The following is a 10,216-nucleotide window of genomic DNA, read 5'->3' on the forward strand; positions in this document are numbered from 1 at the left end:
CTCGTGTCGGTCTCCGGGCGCGGGGCGTCTGTCCCGGGGCCGCTGTCCGGGCGGCCGGCGGGGAGCCGGCCGAGCTGGTGAGAGGAGGGATCGCGGGAAAGGCGAGCGGGAGTCGTGGCCGGGAGGCCGGGGGAGCCCGTCCGAGCCGGAGGGGCCCGGAGAGAAGGGAGCGAGCGAGTGGGAGGCGCGCACGGCGGACCGGTGCAGTCGCCGCCAGCGCCTTAGAGCGGCGCCCCAGTCACTGCAGCTTGTCACCCTAGAGCCGTGCCCAGGGACCGCCGAGACCCAGAGCCGATCTCCGGCAGAGAGGTACCGAAGCAATCAGGAACACAGCGCGCGGGAGGGTTTCCCGGGAAATGCGGAGGCTGAGCAGATGGAGGAACAATGCCGCCTCCAGAAGAAAACGCTCGCCTGCAGCCCGGGCGGAGCGCGGGCGAGCCGCCTCCAGCCGCCTGCTCTCCCACGGCCCTAGGGGTGGTTCCTGGGGTGGCTCGGATTCCCAGTTTGGCTGGGATGAGAAAGTTGTTCTTCCCCACATTTTCTGCCAAGTGGTTTTCAGATCTGCATGGTTCGAGCCAACATGTCACTCCCTAGATCCCCCTGGATGAGCAGCGACTAGATGATACCTTATTGGGCGATAAACCCCTTTGGGGAGAGAAGGTAGTCTCAACATTGAAAACGCTTTCCGCTGGCTCCTGACTGTCCAGACATGAAAAACCACCTGCAGGGAATTTAAAACTGGGAATAATTTATTCCAGAGGCGGTTGTTAGTGCCTTATGGAGACGAGGGAAGTTATGTGTCTAAAATTTGATTCATTTGTGATCATTCTAAATCACGAGCAGTTGGCCTCCACAAAGGTATTTGTACTGTTCTTTTTTCATTTCCAGGACCACATAGGACTTAGGAACTGTAAATTTAGAGAGCTAGCTAACCTTGTGTCTATTCTCTGCATTTTTACAGGTACTTAATGTATTATTTTTTCTTCTTTTTATACTGAAACGACAGTAGGCTGTTTTCTCTATGTAAGTTCTCATACCGTACATAAAAATACTGGGTCATAATATATTTCTTAAAAACCTATTGTGCTTGATTATAAATAGGATCACATATATATAAATATCACTAGGGAAAGGTAGGGGTACATGTGTTTGAGTGTAAAACCTACCGGATGTCTTGGCATTTCAATCAGCCATTGCAACCTAGCAGAACACTAGCTTTCTGAAATGAGCTCAGAAGCAAGGGCCATGCATGGATTTTAAATATTAAATGTTAAGTATAAACATTGTTTACTGTGCCCTTGGCAGAGAATGAATCTAAGTCTGTACGCACTGCTGAGTGATTGAGTGATTCACAGAGAAAGTGGAAGTTAATCATTACCCAGGCCTTCTGATTACATGGTTTGATTAAAAGAAGTAACTGTTTTCTGTAAGCCTGCTATTCTACAGTTAGCCTTTCCAATCCTCTTAACATAAGCAGAAATTGAGGGAGTCAGTCTTGCAGCAGACTACACACTCCAGTTCCTGCAGTGAGGGGCAGAGAAGTCCTCTTTAGCTCCCCCTCCTTTTCTCAGCCTCCCTCCTTCCACCCCCAAGGTACTTTCTGTCCATCTTACCTTTATTCCCTCTGCAGTGTTTTATTTTGTGAAAATTTCCTTTAATACTTAGATATAATGTATTTTCAAACATAAATGTCTGTACTGATTTGAAATTGAAGATGGAATATAAACTCACAGAAGGTAGGCTGAGAACTTTATCTGCTGCAGGTGGAGTGTTAGAGGCTTGATGACTTTGCATGCCTGGGTGACTTCCCTGACTTTCTAAAGTCTTTTCCAACCTGGAACTTCTCATATTTTGTTCCCCTTCTATTACTTCCGCATGGTTATTTCCTTAAATTCATTCTTTAGGATTTTTTACAGGATAGTTAAGTAACTATAACTAGAGAATACATATATAAATCTGAGCTCTCTGAATTGAAAAATAGCCTTTTTTTAAAGCAGAGTAATAGCTTATTTTCAGAATTCTTTTTAAAATTTTTATACAAAGAAATTATTTTATGAATTACCTTAACAAATACTAATTTGTAGTTTTTGTAAGCAAAACATAAGTGGAATTGACAGTAAGATCTAAAACCACAACAATTCAACAATACACTTTTGCACATTTTAAAGTCCTTTGAAGTGAAGGTTGATGTTGATTTTCATCTTATTAGAGTGTAAATGGGAAGATACCTATTTGAATTCCTATGATTCCCCAGTTATATTTCAATTATTTTGTAAAGGGAATCACTTGAGTCCACTTCAGCAAACTTATTTTTTTGTTCTCCTAAAACATGGGTCTGGCCTTGCAGGTCTCTTATTAATAATGAGGGCCAGTGGTTCCTAAAGCTAGGATGCTAAAGTCCAGAACACTGGTGGCATTCATCTCCTTTCACTATTTACTCCCCAATTTTACTTTTTAGATTTAAACACATTGCACTTGGAACTCCTCGCTAGTATATTCATTATTCCATTCACAAGAGTCTTATTTACTACTTTCCTCAATAGTACACGCTTTGCTTATGCTGACATTTCTTCATGAATTATCTCCCACTGTCCCTCCTAACCCCCGCCCACCCCCATGAACACTCAGCAACTGTAGGACTAGAGAACATTTTGTTTTCTTAGAATAGTCTTTCCTCCATCACCCTGCTTCCTTCCTGTATGCTTACCCTGAGCTTTCAAAAGACATGTTTCATACCGGGAGTAGCCTACTTTTCACACTTCTTGATGGTTGGCACCCTCCCTGGATAGCAAGTCCCCAGAGGTCAAAAACCATACCTGATCTATCATTTCATTCAGAGCGCTTAGCCCCAAGTCTTAACATAAAGTAGACCACAACTGAATGTTAAATGCATTATTTAAAAATGCATTTGGTTATGAGGCAATAGAATCTGACTAACACAGGATTAAGCAAATAAGGGTTTACCTTACATCATAAAAACTCAGAAGACAGTTGCTTAATCATTTAGGAATCAGCTTGTTTTTTTTTCATTTTGGAACTTTTCTTCTCATGGTCATAAAATTGTTGCTATGACTCTAGCATCATGCCTGCTTTCTAGGTCCCCCAGAAAGACAGCAAAGACTACTCTGGGACAAGATTTCTCAACCTTAGCACTATTGTCATTTTGGGCCAGATAAGTTTGTCTGTGCCATGGGGGAGTATTCTGTACATTGTAGGATGTGTAGTTACACCTGTGGTCTCTACTGACTAGATACCAGTAGCATGCCCCATTCCCCCTCTGGTTATGACAACCAGGAATATTCTAGACATTGTCCAATGTCTTCGGAGGTAAATCATCCTGGGTTGACAATAACTACTCTTGCATCAAAGGAAGGCAATTCCCTGTTTCCTATTCTCCATTTTATTTTATTTTATTATAATTTTTTAAATATATTTTATTGATTTTTTACAGAGGAAGGGAGAGAGATAGAGAGTTAGAAACATCGATGAGAGAGAAACATTGATCAGCTGCCTCCTGCACATCTCCCACTGGGGATGTGCCCGCAACCCAGGTACATGCCCTTAACCGGAATCGAACCCGGGACCCTTCAGTCTGCAGGCCGACGCTCTATCCAGTGAGCCAAACCGGTTTCGGCTCCATTTTATTTTAATTTTTTTGTATTGCAGTGGTGGTGGGTATCTCTTTCTTTGTTATTGCTGTTTGTTTAATAAATGGAAAATAACTATGAAATTGTAAAAAAAAATGCACAGGAAAGGGCCAAACAAGTTTTTTCCTTGAGCATTTGGTATTTTTTGTGTGTGTGTGTGATGTGGACATTGTCCCCATAGACTTCCATTCTCCATTCTCATATCACTTCCAGAGCTGTCAGAGGACCACTTCCAGCTACAAGAGAAGTTGGGAAATATATTTTTAGTGTGGTATACCACTACCTTGGAGAAAATCAGAATCTGAAAAAAGAGTGAGAAATGAATTTGTGTTTGAAAACTAGAAATGTTTGCCACTATTATAGGATAAATGAATATGTAAAATTCACCTAAATACTTTTAAAAAGAGAAAAAGTAAAGAGATATATTAGAGAGTAGATATACTTTTCACATGCTACATATTTATAAAACAACTATGATAATACTGAGATATTTTCCCCTGATATTTTACTTGGAAAATAACTGGGCAGAATGGTGGCATCTTTCTCTTTCTATATATATGTCAGATGGCACCTCATTTCCTGTAGTCCATTGAATAAAGCAGTAGTTTGCTATTTATACCTATGAATTAAATAGTGGCCAATCATGAGAAATGTTGTCAAAGGAGATAAAAATGCAGATCTATTGTTTTTATACTCCTTACTAAAGCTTGTATTTAGAAAGATAACACTCCCTAGTGATGGCATTAGGTTAAATAATGGTTTCTTGTACAGATGTGTTATCATGGGCTATAGTAACTTTAAATTAGGTTGCTCAATTATTTATCTCAGTGTGGTAAAAAGAAGTGCTATTAGATACCATTATAGGAAAGAATTTTACTTTACAAAGATATATTAGCATTACTGTGATGGTAAATGATCTTGTCTGGTTGAGTACAAAGTTGTTTTTGTTTTTTAATTTCTTACCCTTGTCTTTCATTCTTTATGAATTTGTTGAATGCCAATTGTGCTCAGTTCTGTGTAGAATATAGAAATATAAGATATGCTCTCTATTAAGAAACTTTGGCTTGCAGGTAACAGAATGCCCAATTACAGGCCTATATAGCAAACACTTTCATTATCTTGCAGAACAAGGATTCTGGAGGTATGCCTGTCCAGGGTTAGCTACCTCAGCAGTTCCAGGATGCAGGGCTCTGAGACAACTTTCCTGGAATTCTGTGGGCTCCCCATCTTGGAAAGAAGATAATATGTTTACCACAGAGCCAAAAGTCACCTCTTCAAATAGTCCCACTCAAAGCAAAAAAATGAGAGAGGCAGGCTTTTTCTCATGGAAATGGGAGGAAAATGTTCCAAAGCTATCAGCAGATTTCCTTTATGCCTGCTTGACTAAAACTATGACTATCCCACTTCTAATCACAGGCAAAGAGAAAATGCCTCCCATGACTGGTTTTGACCAATGATGGTTCTTCCCCTGGGCTGGAGGACAGGTCTGCTTTCTCTGGACATAGTGATGTCACACAAACAGACTCAGAACTCTTGCTCACTAGAGACAGGAGGCAATAGCTATACCCTAGGGTATCTATAGGGTATGCCATAAATATTATGTCCTCATCAAATTTCTTAGAATATGGAATAGGAATTTATAATTAATCAACAGATGAATGGATTAGAAAACTGTGGTACATCTACACAATGGAATACTACGCTGCTGTAAAAAAGAAGGAATTCTTACCATGTGCAACAGCATGGATGGAAATGGAGAGGGGGGTTGGGGGGGTGGTGTAGGGGAGGCTGCGGGAAGGTCAAGGGGGGGAAAAGGAGACAAATGTACTACTTTGTAATATTTTAAGCAAGAAAACAAAATAAAAAAAATAAAATAAAAAAGTAAACTAGAGGGTGGGGTCCCTTGGCATGGCCTGCGGGGATCAGGCAGAAACCGGCAGTCCAACTCCACCTGCTGCTCCTCACTGTCACTCCTGCTCATCCTGGCCCCAACTATGCCTGTTGCCTCCTCTTGGTAGGCTCACTGCTGCTCTGCTGCGGTAGTGGCCAGCCATGAGCCCTGAGTCTGGCTGAGCAGAGCTTCCCCCTGTGGGAGCGCACTGACCACCAGGGGGCAGCTCTTGCATTGAGCGTCTGCCCCCTGGTGGTTAGTGTGCATCATAGCGACTGGTCAAATGGTCAAATGGTTGCTTAGGCTTTTATATATATAGATGTTTGAGCATGTGCACTCATGCACACACACACATTAAATGGTCTTTGAATCCATGGATATAAATTGTATTCATGTCAGGCTGCATGCTTCTGATGTAGAATGATTGCTTTCATGGTGTCCCAGAGATATTTTAAAAAATAATAATATCTAGAGAATCAGAAAATCTATAAAGTTTCCTTAGAAAGAATCATTACTAACACAATTATCTTACATTACATGTTTAAATCCAAAGTCCTACATTTTCAACTTATAACTACATCATGTAAAACCAGAATATGTCCTCCTTACTAACTTAGTAGATCATCTGTGTTTGTCATGTGCTCTTACAATAATAATTGAGGAATAATGTGAGAAATGACTGAACTGTTTTGCCAATTACTCTCATGAAGAAGGACTTAATCTCCTTTATGCCCAAATTAAGATGACCATCCTGCTTTTGTCCCTTAGATCCTCCAACTGCCTACTTGGAGGATCTAAGGGACAGATTTAGTTTCAACTCACAGGGCAGTGACTATCTCTCATAGAAAATTATGTTTTTATTTTCATTATTTTGTCTGACTTCATGGAAGCACAGCCAATGTTATATTCAATTGAAAAAGGGGTCCTTAACCATCTCCTTTTACCTTGCTTCATTGTTTGAATCCATTTTTTACTTAAACTTTGCTTCAAGATTTGATTTGGGATTTTTATCATAAGCTGCTTCAAATTATTTTTGGGAGGAAGAATACATACGTACATGTATATATGCATGTGCAAACAAATGAAGGCTGTCATATATCACTCAGTAAATGTCATTTTCCTGAATGAATATATGTTTAGAAATTAGACAATATTGTGTGCTATAAACTGCCAAATTATGTTCTTATCAACATGTACAATGGAATTTCAGGGGGAAAAGGTACCAGTGATTCTTGAATTATTTTGATGGAGATCCACATTGTAATTTGCAGGCAGATGGAATCAAGGGAAGGAAGGTCTAGAAAAAGTTTAAATAAAATGAATTCATTATACATATTTTGCTCTATGATCAGAGAGCAATTGTTTTTCAACTTTTTTTCTCTCTGGCATTTCAGTAACTTAATTTCTTTACTTTTATTATTATTTTATTGATGTATTGATTTTAGAAAATGAGTAAAAGAGGGAGGGAGGGAGGGGGAGAGAGAGAGAGAAGAGAGAGAGAGAGAGAGAGAGAGAGAGAGAGAGAGAGAGAGAGAGAGAGAGATCAAATTGTTGTTTCACTTATTTATGCATTCATTGGTTGATTCTTATATGTACCCTGACCTGGGATCGAATCAGCAACCTTGGCTTATCTGGATGATGCTATAACAAGTCAAGCTACCCAGCCTGGGCAGTAACCTTATTTCTATTCATCAATTTTCTATCTAGTATAAAGGGGCAAATAAGCTTTAACAACAAAGCCATATTGTGAAAGACTCATGACTAGAAAGAATGGATTTGATGTCTTTTTGTCTCAATGCAATTTTTTTGTCTAAAAACAAATGCTTACTATCGGCATTTTATTTATTTTTTTTTAAAAATCTCTTTGTTGTTGAAAATATTACAGATGTCCCCTTTCCTTCCTCCCATTGATGCCCTCCTCCCCACTCCCTAACCCCCGCCCAGACCTTCACCACACTATATTGTCTGTGTCCATGGGTTATGCACATATGAATGTACATTCTTTGGTTAATCTCTTCCCAACACACCCCACCCCCATCCTACCCTGAGATTTGGCATTCTGTTGCATACTTCCATGTCTCTGGATCTATTTTGTTGTTTAGTTTCATTTGTTTATTAGATTGCATATATGAGTGAGATCATATTATACTTGTCTTTCTCTGACTGACTTATTTCACTTAGCATGATACTCTCTAGGTCCCTCCATGCTGTGTCAAAGGGTAAGAGATCCTTCTCTTTTTTTTTTAACTGCTGCATAGTATTCCATAGTGTAAATGTACTATAGTTTTGTTTTTGTTTGTTTGTTTGTTTTTAGCCACTCATCTACTGATGGGCACTTGGGCTGTTTCCAGATCTTAGCTATTGTAAATAGCGTTGCTATGAGCAAAAGGGTGCATATTTTCTTTCTGATTGGTGCTTCTTAGAATATACTCCTAGAATTGGGATCACTGGGTCAAATGGCAGTTCCATATTTAGTATTTTGAGGAAACTCCACACTCTTTTCCATAGGATGCATTTCTGGAGTCTCATCTTTCCATCTATTCCGTGCTCTTTTTTTCAGGCTCCACGCCTGAAGCTGTTTGCATCTCAGAAACCACCTTTGACCTGAACTCCTTGCCTCCGGGTGGGGGGAGGTGCTGATTTCTGAACCAAACTTAAAATTATAATTAGTAACCCCATCTCTGTTTAGGGTCAAAAACAGATGCTTCCCCTTTTTGTTTTAGTAGGAGTATTTGAAAGTGGAAACATAGGGAAGCTGGTTTTAAATAAATTCACAGTGTAGTAGGCACTCTTGTATCAAGTGAAGACCACCAGGGGGGTATGTTTTCTAAGTAGCTTTCTGAATTTCTTTCTTCTGGACCTATGCAGTAGCTTGTATTCAATAATACACTGTGAAATTATTATGGTTCACAGCATTAGCCCTAAGAGTTGCAAGTTTCCAAGGCCCCTCTCAGGGAATAGAATGTTTAATTATATATTTGATATACCATATTTACGCCAAAACTAAGGAACCACTGGATTACAGGATGCATCATTATTTTATACTAGAGGCCCGGTGCACAAAAATTTGTGCACTGGGGGGGGGGTCCTTCAGCCTGGCCTGTGCCCTCTCCCAACCTGGGACCCCTCGGGGGATGACCACCTGCTGGCTTAGGCCTGCTCCCTGGGGGATTAGGCCTAAGCTGGCAATCAGACATCCCTCCGGCAGCCCAGCAGCCCTCGGGGGATGTCCACTTGCCAGCAGGGAACAGACCTAACTTGCAGTTGGATATCCTTAGTGCTGCTGAGGAGGCAGGAGAGGCTCCCACCACTGCCACTGTGCTTGCAGCCATCAGCCCAGCTTGTGGCTGAATGGGGCTCCCCCTGTGGAAGCACATTGACCACGAGGGGGCAGCTCCTGCATTGAACATCTTCCCCCTAGTGGTACGGGGTGAGGGGATGATGGCTGTTTGCAGGCTGGTCAAGCCCCCCGCCCCCTGTGGATGGGAGCCCTGCTTGGGTGCCTGGCCAGCCTGGGTGAGGGGCTGATGGATGTTTGCAGTTGGTCACACCCCCTTCAGGGTGAGGGTCCCCACTGAGGTGCCTGGCCAGTCTGGGTGAGGGGCTGAGGGCCGTTTTCAGGCTGGCCAGTGACTGAAGTTCCGAGCCTCTCCTTTTTTTCTTTTTCTTTTTTTTTAATTCAGGGATTCACTTACCTTCTATAATTGAAACTTTGTTGCTGTCACTGGAGCTGAGAGCTGGCTCCTGCTCACTGCAGCTCTGAGGCCCCAGACTGCTGAAAGCAGGTATCCGGGGTTTGTTTAGCTTCTATAATTGAAACTTTGTTGCTTTTGGAGCTCAGAGCCAGGCCACAGCAGGTGGGGTACCTTGGCTTCCTCCATCACTGGAGCAAGCAAGCCTCCTGCTCACTTCAGCTGCGTGGCTGCCGGCCGCCATCTTGGTTGGCAGTTAATTTGCATATCCTGCTGATTAGCCAATGGGAAGCATAGCGAAGGTACAGTCAATTACCCTTTTTGTCTTTTATTAGATAGGATACACTTCAGAAAGAAGACACACCCCAATTAAATCATTTAGAATTTGTATTTTTTAAAAATATATTTTATTGATTTTTTACAGAGAGAAAAGGAGAGAGATAGAGAGTTAGAAACATCAATGAGAGAGACACATCGATCAGATGCTTCCTGCACATTTCCTACTGGGGATTTGCCTGCAACCTATGTACATGCCCTTCACCAGAATTGAACCTGGGACCTTTCAGTCCGCAGGCCAACGCTCTATCCACTGAGACAAACCGGTTTCGGCAGAATTTGTATTTTTTATTTTAATAAAAAGCCGTTTAGACTTAAACAGATGTAGATTTTCATAAAATCAATTTTTTATAGGTATAAAAAGTATAATAGCCACAAATACATTACTTTAAGAATTCCCAAAACTGTGCTCGCCTCACTACATAAATATCGTATTTGCTCTGTAAGCAATGCAGAAAGTTCAACAGAACTGTTAGGATTAAGGACACTTCTGGATGAGAAAGAGCACTGAACAAATCAAAGGCCAATAAAGGATGCAAAAGTGAGAAGAGGCAAGGAGATAATGCATTTTTCCATTAAGAACAAAGAAATCTTCCACAAGGAATTAACTATCACTATATATAAATGTTCTGCTTAAAAATATAATCTTC

This window comes from Myotis davidii, unplaced genomic scaffold, assembly GCF_000327345.1.
Source record: "Myotis davidii unplaced genomic scaffold, ASM32734v1 scaffold115, whole genome shotgun sequence".
Lineage (NCBI taxonomy): Eukaryota > Metazoa > Chordata > Mammalia > Chiroptera > Vespertilionidae > Myotis > Myotis davidii.